This window comes from Trichomycterus rosablanca, chromosome 14, assembly GCF_030014385.1.
Source record: "Trichomycterus rosablanca isolate fTriRos1 chromosome 14, fTriRos1.hap1, whole genome shotgun sequence".
Lineage (NCBI taxonomy): Eukaryota > Metazoa > Chordata > Actinopteri > Siluriformes > Trichomycteridae > Trichomycterus > Trichomycterus rosablanca.
This window is the reverse complement of record NC_086001.1, coordinates 32416751-32437622: the sequence shown is the minus strand read 5'-3', so window position 1 is coordinate 32437622 and position 20872 is coordinate 32416751. Positions and strand designations below refer to the sequence as shown.

Genomic DNA, 20872 nt, shown 5'->3' with positions numbered 1-20872 from the left:
GATCCGACCGGCTCGCCGAGCGCTCGGCTGGGGATGAGTGACATGTCGAACAGCCAATGAGAACGCAGGATACGGTGTGAGGGGAAACGCAGGAGAGGAGTGTAAACAGGTGGGACAGGGGGATAATATAGTTTATATCAGAATACACCAGCACACACACACATTTTACAGTATTTCTGACCTGATCGTTCTCTACAAAACATAACAACAAATCACCAACATTGCAAAAATATTTATTAACCTCCAACTCACTACAGAACAATCCACGCTATTCGTGTTGCCAAATCCACTTAGATTCATTTATTTTTCCTCCTTAATTTCATCACATCAGCGCACAAACACTGATCACTCGCTACTTGTTGACGTGCATTTTTGGACGTGGTATCACTAAACTTCTCTTCACTTTTCACGTGTGTTTTTGTTTTAAAAAAAAACGGTATTTGTGAGACCGTTGGTTTCTGTTCAGTGCGTGTACTCAAAGGAACAAATAAACTTTTCCATTGCACTATTTTACACTAAAAACTACACTATTCCATAATGCTCCAGATTGTATCATTCTAAAAAGGTATCGGTATCGGCAAGTACAAAAATACATGTACTTGTACTCGGTTGGGAAAAAATGGTATTGATGCATCCCTAATTCAAACTCTTTCCACACTGTGACCACTGGTATGGTTTCTCTCCAGTGTGAATGCGCTGGTGTAATTTGAGATTACTCTGTATATTAAAACTCTTTCCACACTGTGAGCACCAATACAGTTTCACTCCAGTAAGAATGCGCTGGTGTGTTTTGAGATTACTTTGTGTAATAAAACTCTTCTCACACTGTGAGCAATGATACGGTTTCTCTCCAGTGTGAATGCGCTGGTGTATTTTAAGATTACCCTATTGATTAAAACCCTTCCACACTGTGAGGACGGATACGGTTTCTCTCAAGTGTGAACGCGCTGGTGTCTTTTCAGATGACTCTGTCCATTACAACTCTTTCCACACTGTGAGCACTGATATGGTTTCTCTCCAGTGTGAATGCGCTGGTGTGTTTTGAGATTACTTTGTGTAATAAAACTCTTCTCACACTGTGAGCACTGATATGGTATCTCTCCAGTGTGAATGCGCTGGTGTATTTTAAGATTACCCTGTTGATTAAAACCCTTCCACACTGTGAGCACGGATACGGTTTCTCTCCAGTGTGAACGCGCTGGTGTGTTTTGAGATTACTTTGTGTAATAAAACTCTTCCCACACTGTGAGCACTAATACGGTTTCTCTCCAGTGTGAACGCGCTGGTGTATTTTGAGTTTACTCTGTTCATTAAAACTCTTTCCACACTGTGAGCACTGATACGGTTTCTCTCCAGTGTGAACGCGCTGGTGTCTTTTCAGATGACTGTCAATTAAAACTCTTTCCACACTGTGAGCACTGATATGGTTTCTCTCCAGTGTGAATGCGCTGTTGTGTTTTGAGATTACTTTGTGTAATAAAACTCTTTCCACACTGTGAGCACTGATACGGTTTCTCTCCAGTGTGAACGCGCTGGTGTACTTTAAGCTCTCTCTGTAATAAAACTCTTTCCACACTGTGAGCACTGATACGGTTTTTATCCAGTGTGAACGCGCTGGTGTTTATTGAGATTACTTTGTGTAATAAAACTCTTCCCACACTGTGAGCACTGATACGGTTTCTCTCCAGTGTGAACGTGCTGGTGTACTTTAAGCTCACTCTTTGTAATAAAACTCTTTCCACACTGTGAGCACTGATACGGTTTCTCTCCAGTGTGAACACGCTGGTGTCTTTTCAGATTACTCTGTATATTAAAACTCTTTCCACACTGTGAGCACTGATACGGTTTCTCTCCAGTGTGAATGTGCTGGTGTATTTTGAGATTACCCTGTTGATTAAAACTCTTCCCACACTGTGAGCACTGATACGGTTTCTCTCCAGTGTGAATGTGCTGGTGTATTTTGAGATTACCCTGTTGATTAAAACTCTTCCCACACTGTGAGCACTGATACGGTTTCTCTCCAGTGTGAATGCGCTGGTGTATTTTAAGCTCACTCTTTGTATTAAAATGCTTCCCACACTGTGAACACTGATACGGTTTCTCTCCAGTGTGAATGCGCTGGTGTATTTTAAGCTCACTCTTTGTATTAAAACTCTTGCCACACTGTGAACACTGATACGGTTTCTCTCCAGTGTGAATGCGCTGGTGTATTTTGAGATTACCCTGTGTAATAAAACTCTTCCCACACTGTGAACACTGATACGGTTTCTCTCCAGTGTGAATGCGCTGGTGTATTTTGAGAATACCGTTGATTAAAACTCTTCCCACACTGTGAAAACTGATACGATTTCTCTCCATTGTGAATGCGCTGGTGTATTTTAAGCTTACTCTTTGTATTAAAACTCTTCTCACACTGTGAACACTGATACGGTTTCTCCCCAGTGTGAATGCGCTGGTGTATTTTGAGCTTACTCTGTTCATTAAAACTCTTTCCACACTGTGAGCACTGATACGGTTTCTCTCCAGTGTGAATGCGCTGGTGTATTTTGAGATGACTCTGGAACCTGAAGCTCTTCCCACACTGTGAGCAGACGTTTCCTTCTTCCTGTGTGGGACTGAGAGAGGTGTGAATGCTGACAGTACCAGAGGACGTTTGCTGATTACTGGAGCTTCTGGTGGGCATCAGATCCTCATGTTCAGTCTTAATCTTCACCAGAGTCTCATATTTATCATGGTTGCAGCTCTTGATGTGATTGTGGAGCTGATTTTGGATTGTAGAGGAACGTGGACACGAGGAGCAGCAGAAATCCTTGTTCAGTTCTGAAGCAGAAAATAATCAAATACATTTATAACATTATAAATAATCAAACACATTTATAACATTATAAATAATCAAATACATTTATAACATTATAAATAATCAAATACATTTATAACATCATAAATAATCAAATACATTTATAACATTATAAATAATAAATACATTTATAACATTATAAATAATAAAAAAAACTTATAACATTATAAATAATCAAATACATTTATAACATTGTAAATAATCAAATACATTTATAACATTATAAATAATCAAATACATTTATAACATTATAAAAAAAAACATTTATAACATCATAAATAATAAAAAAAAACATTTATAAAATTATTAATAATGAAAAAAAACATTTATAAAATTATAAATAATAAAATACATTTATTAAATTATAAATAATAAAATACATTTATAACATTACAAATAATCAAATACATTTATAACATTATAAATAATAAAAAAAACTTATAACATTATAAATAATCAAATACATTTATAACATTATAAATAACCAAATACATGTATAACATTATAAATAACCAAATACATTTATAACATTATAAATAATAAAATACATTTATAACATTACAAATAATGAAATACATTTATAACATTACAAATAATAAAATACATTTATAACATTATAAAAACCCAAATAAATTTATAACATTATAAATAATCAAAAACATTTATAACATTATAAATAATCAAATACATTTATAACATTATACATAATCAAATACATTTATAACATTATAAATAATAAATACATTTATAACATTATAAATATTCAAATACATTTATAACATTATAAATAATCAAATACATTTATAACATTATACATAATCAAATACATTTATAACATTATAAATAATAAATACATTTATAACATTATAAATAATCAAATGCATTTATAACATTATAAATAATCAAATACATTTAAAACATTATAAATAATCAAATACATTTATAACATTATACATAATCAAATACATTTAACATTATAAATAACCAAATACATTTATAACATTATAAATAATCAAATACATTTAACATTATAAATAATCAAATACACTTATAACAATATAAATAATAAATTACACTTATAACATTATAAATAATAAAATACATTTATGACATTATAAATAATAAAATACATTTATAACATTATAAATAACCAAATAAATTTATAACATTATAAATAATCAAACACATTCATAACATTATAAATAACCAAATACATGTATAACATTATAAATAACCAAATACATTTATAACATTATAAATAATAAAATACATTTATAACATTACAAATAATGAAATACATTTATAACATTACAAATAATAAAATACATTTATAACATTATAAAAACCCAAATAAATTTATAACATTATAAATAATCAAATACATTTATAACATTATAAATAATCAAATACATTTATAACATTATACATAATCAAATACATTTATAACATTATAAATAATAAATACATTTATAACATTATAAATATTCAAATACATTTATAACATTATAAATAATCAAATACATTTATAACATTATACATAATCAAATACATTTATAACATTATAAATAATAAATACATTTATAACATTATAAATAATTAAATGCATTTATAACATTATAAATAATCAAATACATTTAAAACATTATAAATAATCAAATACATTTATAACATTATACATAATCAAATACATTTAACATTATAAATAACCAAATACATTTATAACATTATAAATAATCAAATACATTTAACATTATAAATAATCAAATACACTTATAACATTATAAATAATAAAATACATTTATGACATTATAAATAATAAAATACATTTATAACATTATGAATAACCAAATAAATTTATAACATTATAAATAATAAAAAAAATATTTATAACATTATAAATAATAAAATACATTTATAACATTATAAATAATAAAATACATTTATGACATTATAAATAATAAAATACATTTATAACATTATAAATTATAAAAAAAAGCATTTATAACATTATAAATAATAAAATACATTTATAAAATTATAAAAAATAAAAAACAATTAATAACATTATAAATAATAAAATACATTTATAACATTATAAATAATAAAAAAATTTTTTATAACATTATAAATAATAAAATACATTTATAACATTATAAATAACCAAATACATTTATAACATTTTAAATAACCAAATACATTTATAACATTATAAATAATAAAATACATTTATAACATTACAAATAATAATATACATTTATAACATTATAAATAATCAAATACATTTATAACATTATAAATAACCAAATACATTTATAACATTATAAATAATAAAAAAAAACATTTATAACATTATAAATAATAAAATACATTTATAACATTATAAATAACCAAATACATTTATACATTATAAATAATAAAAAAATATTTATAACATTATAAATAATAAAATACATTTATGACATTATAAATAATAAAATTTATAACATTATAAATAATAAAATACATTTATAACATTATAAATTATAAAAAAAGCATTTATAACATTATAAATAATAAAATACACTTAAAACATTATAAATAATAAAAAAACATTCATGACATTATAAATAATAAAATACATTTATAATATTATAAATTATAAAAAAAGCATTTATAACATGATAAATAATAAAATACATTTATAAAATTATAAATAATAAAAAAAAATTAATAACATTATAAATAATAAAAGACATTTATAACATTATAAATAATAAAAAAATTTTTATAACATTATAAATAATAAAATACATTTATAACATTATAAATAATAAAATACATTTATACCATTATAAATAACCAAATACATTTATAACATTTTAAATAACCAAATACATTTATAACAGTATAAATAATCAAATACATTTATAACATTATAAATAATAAAATACATTTATAACATTATAAATAATAAAATACATTTATAACATTATAAAAAATAAAATACATTTATAACATTATAAATAATAAAATACATTTATAACATTATAAATAACCAAATACATTTATAACATTATAAATATTCAAATACATTTATAACATTGTAAATAACCAAATACATTTATAACAGTATAAATAATCAAATACATTTATAACATTATAAATAATAAAATACATTTATAACATTATAAATAATAAAATACATTTATAAAATTATAAATAATAAAAAAAATTAATAACATTATAAATAATAAAAGACATTTATAACATTATAAATAATAAAAAAATTTTTATAACATTATAAATAATAAAATACATTTATAACATTATAAATAACCAAATACATTTATAACATTATAAATATTCAAATACATTTATAACATTATAAATAATAAAAAAACATTCATAACATTATAAATAATCAAATACATTTATAACATTATAAATAATCAAATACATTTATAACATTATACATAATAAATACATTTATAACATTATAAATATTCATATACATTTATAACATTATAAATAACCAAATACATTTATAACATTATAAATAATAAAAAAAAAACATTTATAACATTATAAATAATAAAATACATTTATAACATTATAAATAACCAAATACATTTATAACATTATAAATAATAAAAAAATATTTATAACATTATAAATAATAAAATACATTTATGACATTATAAATAATAAAATTTATAACATTATAAATAATAAAATACATTTATAACATTATAAATTATAAAAAAAGCATTTATAACATTATAAATAATAAAATACACTTAAAACATTATAAATAATAAAAAAACATTCATGACATTATAAATAATAAAATACATTTATAATATTATAAATTATAAAAAAAGCATTTATAACAATATAAATAATACAATACATTTATAAAATTATAAATAATAAAAAAAAATTAATAACATTATAAATAATAAAAGACATTTATAACATTAAAAATAATAAAAAAAAATTTATAACATTATAAATAATAAAATACATTTATAACATTATAAATAACCAAATACATTTATAACATTATAAATAATAAAATACATTTATACCATTATAAATAACCAAATACATTTATAACATTTTAAATAACCAAATACATTTATAACAGTATAAATAATCAAATACATTTATAACATTATAAATAATAAAATACATTTATAACATTATAAATAATAAAATACATTTATAACATTATAAATAATAAAATACATTTATAACATTATAAAAACCCAAATAAATTTATAACATTATAAATAATCAAAAACATTTAAAACATTATAAATAATAAAAAAACATTCATGACATTATAAATAATAAAATACATTTATAATATTATAAATTATAAAAAAAGCATTTATAACAATATAAATAATAAAATACATTTATAAAATTATAAATAATAAAAAAAAATTAATAACATTATAAATAATAAAAGACATTTATAACATTAAAAATAATAAAAAATTTTTTATAACATTATAAATAATAAAATACATTTATAACATTATAAATAACCAAATACATTTATAACATTATAAATAATAAAATACATTTATACCATTATAAATAACCAAATACATTTATAACATTTTAAATAACCAAATACATTTATAACAGTATAAATAATCAAATACATTTATAACATTATAAATAATAAAATACATTTATAACATTATAAATAATAAAATACATTTATAACATTATAAATAATAAAATACATTTATAACATTATAAATTATAAAAAAAGCATTTATAACATTATAAATAATAAAATACACTTATAACATTATAAATAATAAAAAAACATTCATGACATTATAAATAATAAAATACATTTATAATATTAAAAATTATAAAAAAAGCATTTATAACATTATAAATAATAAAATACATTTATAAAATTATAAATAATAAAAAAAAATTAATAACATTATAAATAATAAAAGACATTTATAACATTATAAATAATAAAATACATTTATAACATTATAAATAATAAAATACATTTATAACATTATAAATAATCAAATACATTTATAACATTATACATAATCAAATACATTTATAACATTATACATAATAAATACATTTATAACATTATAAATATTCAAATACATTTATAACATTATAAATAATAAAAAAACATTCATAACATTATAAATAATAAAATACATTCATAACATTATAAATAATCAAATACATTTATAACATTATACATAATCAAATACATTTATAATATTATACATAATAAATACATTTATAACATTATAAATATTCAAATACATTTATAACATTATAAATATAAAAAAAAACATTTAACATTATAAATAACCAAATACATTTATAACATTATAAATAATCAAATACATTTATAACATTATACATAATCAAATACATTTATAACATTATACATAATCAAATACATTTAACATTATAAATAACCAAATACATTTATAACATTATAAATAATCAAATACATTTAACATTATAAATAATCAAATACACTTATAACATTATAAATAATCAAATACATTTATAACATTATAAATAATAAATTACACTTATAACATTATAAATAATAAAACACATTTATGACATTATAAATAACCAAATACATTTGTAACATTAAAAATAATAAAATACATTTATAACATTATACATAATCAAATACATTCATAACATTATAAATAACCAAATACATTTATAACATTATAAATAATCAAATACATTTATAACATTATAAAAAATCGAATACATTTATAACATTATAAATAATAAATACATTTATAACATTATAAATAATAATATACATTTATAACATTATAAATAATCAAATACATTTATAACATTATAAATAATCAAATACATTTGTAACATTAAAAATAATCAAATACATTTATAACATTATAAATAATTAAATACATTTATAACATTATAAATAATCAAATACATTTATAACATTATAAATATAAAAAAAAACATTTATAACATTATAAATAACGAAATACATTTATAACATTATAAATAACCAAATACATTTATAACATTTTAAATAATAAAATACATTTATAACATTATAAATAACCAAATACATTTATAACATTATAAATAATAAAAAAAATATTTATAACATTATAAATAATAAAATACATTTATGACATTATAAATAATACAATTTATAACATTATAAATAATAAAATACATTTATAACATTATAAATTATAAAAAAAGCATTTATAACATTATAAATAATAAAATACACTTATAACATTATAAATAATAAAAAAACATTCATGACATTATAAATAATAAAATACATTTATAATATTATAAATTATAAAAAAAGCATTTATAACATTATAAATAATAAAATACATTTATAAAATTATAAATAATAAAAAAAAATTAATAACATTATAAATAATAAAAGACATTTATAACATTATAAATAATAAAATACATTTATAACATTATAAATAATAAAATACATTTATACCATTATAGATAACCAAATACATTTATAACATTTTAAATAACCACATACATTTATAACAGTATAAATAATCAAATACATTTATAACATTATAAATTATAAAAAAAGCATTTATAACATTATAAATAATAAAATACACTTATAACATTATAAATAATCAAATACATTTATAACATTATACATAATCAAATACATTTATAACATTATACATAATAAATACATTTATAACATTATAAATATTCAAATACATTTATAACATTATAAATAATAAAAAAACATTCATAACATTATAAATAATAAAATACATTCATAACATTATAAATAATCAAATACATTTATAACATTATACATAATCAAATACATTTATAACATTATACATAATAAAATACATTTATAACATTATAAATATTCAAATACATTTATAACATTATAAATATAAAAAAAAACATTTAACATTATAAATAACCAAATACATTTATAACATTATAAATAATCAAATACATTTATAACATTATACATAATCAAATACATTTATAACATTATACATAATAAATACATTTATAACATTATAAATATTCAAATACATTTATAACATTATAAATAATAAAAAAACATTCATAACATTATAAATAATAAAATACATTCATAACATTATAAATAATCAAATACATTTATAACATTATACATAATCAAATACATTTATAACATTATACATAATAAATACATTTATAACATTATAAATATTCAAATACATTTATAACATTATAAATATAAAAAAAAACATTTAACATTATAAATAACCAAATACATTTATAACATTATAAATAATCAAATACATTTATAACATTATACATAATCAAATACATTTATAACATTATACATAATCAAATACATTTAACATTATAAATAACCAAATACATTTATAACATTATAAATAATCAAATACATTTAACATTATAAATAATCAAATACACTTATAACATTATAAATAATCAAATACATTTATAACATTATAAATAATAAATTACACTTATAACATTATAAATAATAAAACACATTTATGACATTATAAATAACCAAATACATTTGTAACATTAAAAATAATAAAATACATTTATAACATTATACATAATCAAATACATTCATAACATTATAAATAACCAAATACATTTATAACATTATAAATAATCAAATACATTTATAACATTATAAAAAATCTAATACATTTATAACATTATAAATAATAAATACATTTATAACATTATAAATAATAATATACATTTATAACATTATAAATAATCAAATACATTTATAACATTATAAATAATCAAATACATTTGTAACATTAAAAATAATCAAATACATTTATAACATTATAAATAATTAAATACATTTATAACATTATAAATAATCAAATACATTTATAACATTATAAATATAAAAAAAAACATTTATAACATTATAAATAACAAAATACATTTATAACATTATAAATAACCAAATACATTTATAACATTATAAATAACCAAATACATTTATAACATTATAAATAATTAAAAAAAACATTTATAACATTTTAAATAATAAAATACATTTATAACATTATAAATAACCAAATACATTTATAACATTATAAATAATAAAAAAAATATTTATAACATTATAAATAATAAAATACATTCATGACATTATAAATAATACAATTTATAACATTATAAATAATAAAATACATTTATAACATTATAAATTATAAAAAAAGCATTTATAACATTATAAATAATAAAATACACTTATAACATTATAAATAATAAAAAAACATTCATGACATTATAAATAATAAAATACATTTATAATATTATAAATTATAAAAAAAGCATTTATAACATTATAAATAATAAAATACATTTATAAAATTATAAATAATAAAAAAAAATTAATAACATTATAAATAATAAAAGACATTTATAACATTATAAATAATAAAATACATTTATAACATTATAAATAATAAAATACATTTATACCATTATAGATAACCAAATACATTTATAACATTTTAAATAACCACATACATTTATAACAGTATAAATAATCAAATACATTTATAACATTATAAATAATAAAATACATTTATAACAGTATAAATAATAAAATACATTTATAACATTATAAATAATAAAATACATTTATAACATTATAAATTATAAAAAAAGCATTTATAACATTATAAATAATAAAATACACTTATAACATTATAAATAATAAAAAAACATTCATGACATTATAAATAATAAAATACATTTATAATATTATAAATTATAAAAAAAGCATTTATAACATTATAAATAATAAAATACATTTATAAAATTATAAATAATAAAAAAAAATTAATAACATTATAAATAATAAAAGACATTTATAACATTATAAATAATAAAAATTTTTTTATAACATTATAAATAATAAAATACATTTATAACATTATAAATAACCAAATACATTTATAACATTATAAATAATAAAATACATTTATACCATTATAAATAATAAAATACATTTATAACATTTTAAATAACCAAATACATTTATAACAGTATAAATAATCAAATACATTTATAACATTATAAATAATCAAATACATTTATAACATTATAAATAATAAGAAAAACATTTATAACATTATAAAAATAAAAAAAAACATTTATAACATTATAAATAATAAAAAAACATTCATAACATTATAAATAATAAAATACATTTATAACATTATAAATAATAAAATACATTTATAACATTATAAATAATAAAATACATTTATAACATTATAAATAATAAAATACATTTATAACATTATAAATAATAAAATACACTTATAACATTATAAATAATAAAAAAAACATTCATAACATTATAAATAATAAAATACATTTATAACATTATAAATAATAAAATACATTTATAACATTATAAATAATAAAATACATTTATAACATTATAAATAATAAAATACATTTATAACATTATAAATAATAAAATACATTCATAACATTATAAATAATAAAATACATTTATAACATTATAAATAATAAAATACATTTATAACATTATAAATTATAAAAAAAGCATTTATAACATTATAAATAATAAAATACATTTATAACATTATAAATAATAAAAAAAACATTTATAACATTATAAAAATAAAAATAAAACATTTATAACATTATAAATAATAAAAAAAACATTTATAACATTATAAATAATAAACAAATACATTTATAACATTATAAATAATAAAATACATTTATAACATTATATATAATAAATACTGTTAGTAAATGTTAAACTGAGATCTGATGCTAAAGTCCTGTAACGTGATTCATCCTGCATTCATCATTTCCTGCTCACACTGATCTGCATGAGCACAATACAAGCTTTCACTGTATGATGCTTCATCCCAGGTTCCTCTGATTCTATTTAATCCAAATCTTATTTTACTCAAGATAAAAAATATCTTACTGAGTTCATCTTTATCTTCAGGTTCTTCCTTCTTCACAGGCTTCATCTGGAAACCTCCACACTGTTGGTCTTCTGGGGTGAGGTGTTCCTCAGAGGTGACGTGTTCCACAGGGATCGAGGCTCCTTCACCTGAAATCTCTTTGTTTTGTGAAAGAAAAAAAATACGTTTGTTATTGTTGGTAGTAACGACCAACTTCTTTATTAAGCACTTAAGTTAGAACTAACAGACACGTACTTCTATACTATCTGTCAAAAACACGACCTATAAACCTTTGTTCAAACAGGGTTTCAGCAGATTTAATAATAATAATAATAACAATACAACCCCAAATCAGAAAAAGTTGGGACAGTACGGAAAAAGTAAATAATAATATAAACACAGACTTTGACTTTTATTTGATGTCAGACAGGATGAAGCTGAGATGTTTCATCTTTTATCTGCTCAACTTCATTTCATTCATAAATAAACATCCATTCCTGCATTTCAGGCCTGAAACACTTTCTAAAAAAAGGAGGACAGTTAAGATCTGGATGGAAGGTGCAGACTCATCTCTCCAGGACCATCAGCACAAACAATAAGTTAAAATAAAAATTAAAATTGCATTTGTCTTTTCAACAGAGAGGTGCTCTATTGTTAGGTTTACACTAAACTCTTAAGTAGCTTCACTATTTAGTAGGCTACCTACAGCATCAAAAGCCTCCTAAGCAGTGCACTTTATTAATAATGGTGTCATTGTCTATAGACATGAGACATGGCTTATCTGCTGCTCTGAGGCTAAAAAACATTTCATTAAGGGTTAGCCTGTTTTGCTGAATAACATAACATGCTTGAAGTTTTTTTTTCTTTCTTTTTTAGCTTATATTATGATGGTGTAAAATTGATAGTGATTTAGGCTATTTGTCTTCATTTGTTAAAATAAATTAGGCTATGGTGCTGACATCTTTCTGAATGTCTGAACAATTTAACATATATCATGTATATTCTCTATGTTATATTTTACATTACAAATAACTATCTTAGTTTAAATAACTCTGTTATACTATCCTCTGCCTGTCCCTTCAGTAGTCATGGCCTCCTCGGGATCAGTAGTACAGTAGCGTCGGAACAAAAACATTCCATTAATGAGTTAGGCTATGTAATATACGTAGTACACTTCAAATTATGTTTATTATTTTCAGCTTGAAACTGGATATTTGTGATTAATGGTGTGTACTGGGTTCTACAAAATAAACTGCGCTAAGTTGACTTGGCTATGTTGCGCAATACCGGCTGCATGGGGTCTGTCCTCTGGAAAACATGTCTGTTAATTTGGCACATTTGGCAGCGTCTTCTTCCATTGCTTTTCTTTTTTTTAACCTGGTCTTTTCGGCTCCACCTGGCCTCTTCCTGCCCACCACCGACTGATGGTTTGCGCTATTCTGTTGCTATTGCTAAATATTTACTTTTACCGGCGCTCCAGAAAAGACGCCTCATGGGCCAAACCAACTTAAACATTTGGGAGGGGGGGATTCCCTCAGATGGTAGAACCCATCTAATCTACTGCGATGTAGGGGCTGCACTGTCAGATGAATGAATAATGAATGCAAGAAGAAGATTAGATAAGTGACAGATAAATGTCAAAATTATTTTTCCCAACCGGCCCAAACTCGAGATTGACATGAGCCGGCCCATCGGGAATCCTCCCGAATCTCCCGATTAGCCACTCCGGGCTTGGATCAGACCATCAGAGAGATGTAGGTTTAATTCACTAACATCAGACCAGATTAAGAACTAATTCACAGTTTACAAACAAACACAATTCAGAATAAGCAACAGACACAGAGTTAGGCTGCGTCCGAAATCGCACACTTACTGAGTACGTACTAGATAGACTTTCAGTACAGAAGTGTGCAGTATGCACACAACACCCGTACCTACTACGTCCGCCATCTTACCAACTTCAAGTGACCATAGTTACAGACCGCATGCTCATTTCAAGCTCCACTCGCCAAAATTTTGGGTATTTATCGTCTTTATTTGCGCCATTTACTGATTAATCTATAGTCATGTATCCCGACTCCACACTGAGACGGCAGAGAGTAGTAAATCACAGAAGAGAACTAAGAAAGTTATTGATTTTTTACCTCAGAAATAATGTAAGTACTGCTAACCTTTAGCAACAGTATACTACATTACCATGATTAGACTAATACAATGAAAATAAATGACAAAATGATAGATCTGACACGTTAATAATTACAGTAGAATAATTTTTCGAAAATCGTCTGTGCACGACATTGTGCACAGAATGAGTATGGCTGTCAGAGGGCTCGTCAGGAGGATCATCACCCTACCAACTGGTGATGAACTAGAGTGTGTAGGATCCGAATGTTTTAGAGTTGCAGTTGGTGCTACTGATGGGTGCCACATTCGAATAAAACCCCCATCTGCCAACGCACAGTGCTACCTAAACAGGAAGCTGTTCCACTCGATTCAGCTTCAAGCCATCTGTGAACACCAAGGGAAGTTCAGAGACATTTTTGTTGGTTACCCTGGGTCGGTTCATGATGCAAGGGTACTAAAGAATAGCCCTGTGTATAAAGAGGGCTTATACCCACCTGCAGGACGATACATTCTTGGGGATGGTGGTTATCCCTGCATTAATACACCCATCCGGCTCCTGACCCCCTATCGAGAGCCTGTGCAGAACCCTGTACAGGCTCGTTTTAATAGCAAACTGACCAAGGCCGGGAATGTGGTGAAAAGGGCTTTTGGAATGATGAAGACAAGATGGCGTTCCATTTTCTTTAAAGCCCTTGAGGTGAGCCCTGTCTTCGCCCCGGAGGTTGTTGCATGCGGTGCGGTGCTCCACAACCTCTGTATCACTCATGGAGACATCATTGAGCCAGAATTAACAGAGGTACATGTTGACCAACCAGAGCCTGTAATAAATGACATAACATCAGGTGAAGATGCAAAGCATCTGGCTGCAGCTGTCTCAGCACCACAGCACAGCATACCAGCTCTTTATGAGCATGATTATATTTAGAAAAATGTTTTGTTAATAGGTTCATGTTGTTTGTTTTTACGTTTTGTAAAATTAAGATTAAATGAAAAAGAAAATTCTTTATTTCCATTATTTGCCAACACATTTTCTTTCTCACAACATGTAATAATACTACAACACTTTTTGATTTTCAACTATTTATTTTTTCATTAGAATCTGTAGGACTTTAATAAACCTTTCCTCTCTCTCTCTTGCCTCCTGGTCTCTCCTCTCCTCTCTCTCTCGCGTCTCTTGCTCTCGCTTTTCCTCTATCTGGTGCGCCTCTTGCTCTCTCTTCTCCTCTCGTTCTATTCTTTCCCTTTCTATTCTTTCCTCCCTCTCCTCAGCCTCTCTCCATCTTCTCTCCTCGTTCTCTGCTGCTTCTATCTCCCTCTCATTTTCCCTTTCTTCCATCTCCCTCAGATACGCAACTAAATCTTTCTTCCCTCGTCTCTTTTTGGCTGGGGTTTCCATGCTTCTTGAGGATGGTGAAGCTTCAGCAGCATCCTGGCCAGATGAGGAAATAAGGGTCGGTGGGCTAATTGATGGTCTCCTACCTATTGCCTCATCCATATCCGCATACCATTTCCAGGATGCTGCTGTTGCTTCACCACCCTCTGTACTTACCCCAGTAGGTGGACACTTAAGTTCCTACAAGATTCATAAACACAGTACAAGGACCTTAACTTGTATTACAAATCTTTTCTGATATTTTTACTGAAGATCTTACCAACAAACGAAGCTTACTTTGTATTTTTGTTTGAGGTTCTCCCACTTCTTCTTCACATAAGTGGGAGTCACTGTCCCCTGCATTTGGTTCTCCAACACAAAGGCTCTACAATATAATGCACATAACAGTTATTAATGTATATAGCATACACTGCTTCAAAAAAAGTTTAGTCATTAAAAGTTTTTAATGCTTTGAAAAAGTTTGCAAAACTTGAATACTAAAACTTGTCTTTATACCACCCTTTGTAATTAATATTATGCATAAGATGTAACACAAATTTTGTTACGTCAAACAAACAGTTACTTACTCAAACCCTTGAACCGCTGCTTTCTGTTTTCCGGTGAAGAGAGCCTGGTTGGCCACTCTCCACCAGATAAGATTTTTAGTGTCTTCATCAGACCCTGAAATATCAAACATTAGTTTTAAAAGGGATTTCTAATGTGACTGTGCAGCAACATTACAACAATCATGAATATTTAGCCTCAACAACCCCAAAGCTAGATATATCTACCTTCCTAAAGATAGTTTAGGATAGCCCATCACTAGCATTACAGATCAAATTAAATGAATCTATAGATAGATCATTTATTACAGCAGCTCAATATATATTAATGCAAAGTATTATAGTAAGCAAGTATTAAAGTATGCAAGTATTCAAATTTGCAAGTAGTAGTAGTAGTAGTAGTAGAACTTTATTGTCACTATAAATTGCAACAAGTACAATTACAGCGAAATTAGCCATCCACCCGTCCAACATTCAGTACAAGGGGGTGGGGGGGGGGGGGGGGGGGGGACAGGACGGGAAGACAGGATAAGAAACAAAAAATAATAAACACATTGGGAGAATAGGAGATAAAAAAAAAACAGCAACCAGATTGTGCTCCCTGAGGAGCACACTGTGGTAACACGAAAAAAAAGCTCCTTAAGCACACAAGCACATGTAAACAAAACATAACATAGTCACACGACCAGCCACTGGTAGGGATGAGGGGATGAAGAGTAACCAACTGCGACAAGCAGCCATCTGGTGATTCGCAGCCAACCAGCGCGCACTACAGACCTGTCCTGCCGTGTTGGTGGAATTAAGCTAAGAGTGGAAAACGTTGGGTTGGGGGTTGGGGAAATAATCTGTCAGTCCTTCATTCCCGTAGCAAAAAGTCTGTACAAAGTTCGCGATAAGATGGCGTTTGCAGCAGTTGCTAACCAGAATGAAAAACTGTCTGGGAGCAGGAAGGGGTAGGTATGAGGTAACCATAGCAACAGGTCTTCTGGAGGGATTTCATATCAGCAAGGCCGAAGCTGATAACAGGAGAAGCCGAATAGCAGATAATGAGTAGTTGTTTTGTCTGAAAAATTTTAATACAGACTCTCTGAATTAATCCGTCTCTGATTCGACTCATTTCGCAAATCCGTCAGTTTCTCCATGATCGATTCCATAGTGCGATTAATATGCGCAGTCTGAGTTCCAACGGCTCTGCCCACCGTATCAATCAAATCAAATTGGGCAGTTTCTGGGGACCTTTGACAACTGACCCAACTCTTTTAATTTCCCGATACAGCAGGATAACGCCTAATCCAATCAGCAGAAACCCCACAATCAAAGTTCCAAATATGTAGACATCCTCTGCGTCCTCCAACGAAAGAGGTGCCAGGCACACGACTCCCCACTTCCCCCACGAGTCCATCGCGTATCCTACCAACTGCGTTTCGTCGGGGCATGTGGGTTCCCCCGAACCCGAACTTCTCGATGAGAAGATGGTGTCAATAGCATTCAGAGACCATTTAACCAATTCCATAATTTGTTCTTTGAAGAGCAGTGCTAAGAGAAACCCTGTAGAGTAGAGTAGACGAGACAGGACGATACAGGAGAAGCGCCAAGCAGGGAAGATAAGGGAGGAGAGAGAAGTGCGACCGCCTTCCACGAGAGCAAGAGCAAAGAAAAACACAAAAGTATTAAGTACACATGTAATGTTGTACAACACTATGTAGTTAAATACATTGAATAAAAAGTAGTATATTGATTTTATTGTCCTACCAGAATGACAACGTTTGAAGTCCAGGTCAATAGGACCTGGTACTTAGAGAAGGCTCACTTGTTTATTAGTTGAAGTCCAAAGTGGGTGAGGCCCGTACGGGGATCGAACCCGCGACCTTGGCGTTATTAGCGCCACGCTCTAACCAACTGAGCTAACCAGCCAGCTAACCTGTTTTTCTCTTTAGATCTTTGTATATAATTCTACACTAACCCCCATTCAACCAGCTGTATGGCAGCACAAAAACCATTTGAGATTCTGCACACTTACAGTGAAGATCTGCAGAAATGAGCAGCTCCTAAACTGAATTTGGTTGTTATTGTTCCAGAAATGCAGCAGTTTCATGTTATTGTAATGATCCGAGATCTCAGTCCTACTTCAGACATCACTGTCTAGTCATTTCTTATGTTCAGACTTTCTTAATCCACATCTAAGAGTTTTTGTGGGTTCTTATATGTGTGAACTATCTAAACTATACTGTATTGTGGTACATTCATTCAGCCTTCATCAGTTTAGACCCGCCCACTTAACCACCAATTTGCCTCCACAGTGAGCCTGTATAGAAAGAGATTTGATTTTTTGTGTGTACCGTCCAATGAAACAGCTGTGCTGTTGGCTGTGCGCATGTCTCTGTGGTGCAATCGGTTAGCATGTTCGGCTGTTAACCGAAAGGTTGGTGGTTTGAGCCCACCCAGGGACGAGTGTCTTTTATTACACAACCTGCCTGATGATCAAACGAATAAACCTCAGTGTATATTATCTGGAAACAGATGCTCTTCATATAGAAATATGCTTTACATTTGCTTGATGATAATAACTCTTAGTGTAGTCTTAATGAACAATTAAAACATCAATTCAGGTTGTGTATTCAGTTCAATTGGGGAAAAATAAGGAAGTTGAACAGTAGCTCAACTTCCTAAAACCCAGGATCTACACGAACAAATCCTACATTCATTCCACAGAGTTCACAAACTACATGATGTAATGAGTGAAAACTTGATGTTTGGAGCTCCTCTGGTGTGCAGGCTGGTACTGTGTATGAGCACTATTTACTGTGTGCAGGACCTGAGTCGTATCTGCTCCAGTCACTGGTTGGCGGCATTAAGCTCAGTCAAAAACTTTAAGAAATATATAGTTTAGATAGTTCACACATATAAGAACCCAAAAACCTCTGTATTATTATGTATTGTATATTATTATGTGTGTATTATTAAAGTCAGTTTCAGCTGCTTGAATGGAGTTAGTTTAGAATTATGTACAAAGATCTAAAGAACATACATGAGAACTGGCCGGTTAGCTCAGTTGGTTAGAGCGTGGTGCTAATAACGCCAAGGTCGCAGGGTTCGGTTCCCATATGGGCCACAGCCACTTTTGGACTTAAACTAACAAACAAGTGAACCTTCTCTAACTAGCAGGTCCTATTGACCTGGGCTTCAAACATTGTCTCTGACTTTTTAATGCCCCTCTCATTCTAGTCAGAAACATGCCATTATTTAAATTGACCAAACTTAATGACCCTTCTGTAAATGGTTTAATGTGCACACTGCTGCTACTGGCTTGATTTTCTTTTCTACAATGTAAGTTTATACCTTCAGGTTCATGTTATTTGAGATCTCTCCATAGATTTCTTCCTCATGTACAGAAAGACGCAGTTCAGTTTTACCCCTTTTCCACCAAAATAAACATGGTTCTTGAACCAGTTCTGTTCAGGTTTCTCTGAACCTCGGTGTTCTGTAGAGAACCGACGCACGTTTCCACCAGTTTTTGAAAACCAAGCAGCGTCATCATGGGTGGGCATTACTGAACGAAAGTTAAGAGCAGTAATATCATGGCGGAGTGTGTAGATTATGTGCGAGCATTTGTGCTGTTGTTACAGATGTTCGTTCTTATGTAAAAAGCATTGATCTAACAATCGGTGATAAAAAGACGCGATGTGTTTGTCTCAGTTGTTGTTTTTTTTAGTTCGTTAACGTGAGAAGCGTTTTGCGCTTCGGTTTCACCGCGACTCTCGGTCCACAGACGGACGTCACGGTTCGGGCTGAAAAACCAAGTATTCTGTGGTGCCAGATTGGCCCGCTAGTTCTCTGTCTGGAACCTCTTTTTTTCGGTGGAAACACACATTTGTTTGTGAAGTGCAGTGTGTTAGAAAACAGCTGTGCATTTATTTGAAAGTCACATATGCATTTGCAACAGCGG

The 20872-nt window shown here is 26.5% G+C and overlaps 1 non-coding gene and 1 pseudogene across 1 annotated transcript; both read right to left on the bottom strand.

The window, feature by feature from the left end:
- Positions 1–914: 914 nt before the first annotated feature.
- Positions 915–20872, bottom strand: part of LOC134326306 (zinc finger protein 271-like) — a 77482-nt pseudogene continuing 57524 nt past the window's right edge.
- trnai-aau (transfer RNA isoleucine (anticodon AAU)) lies at positions 18767–18840 on the bottom strand. The gene has a single exon. It is a non-coding gene; the product is annotated as a tRNA-Ile (tRNA).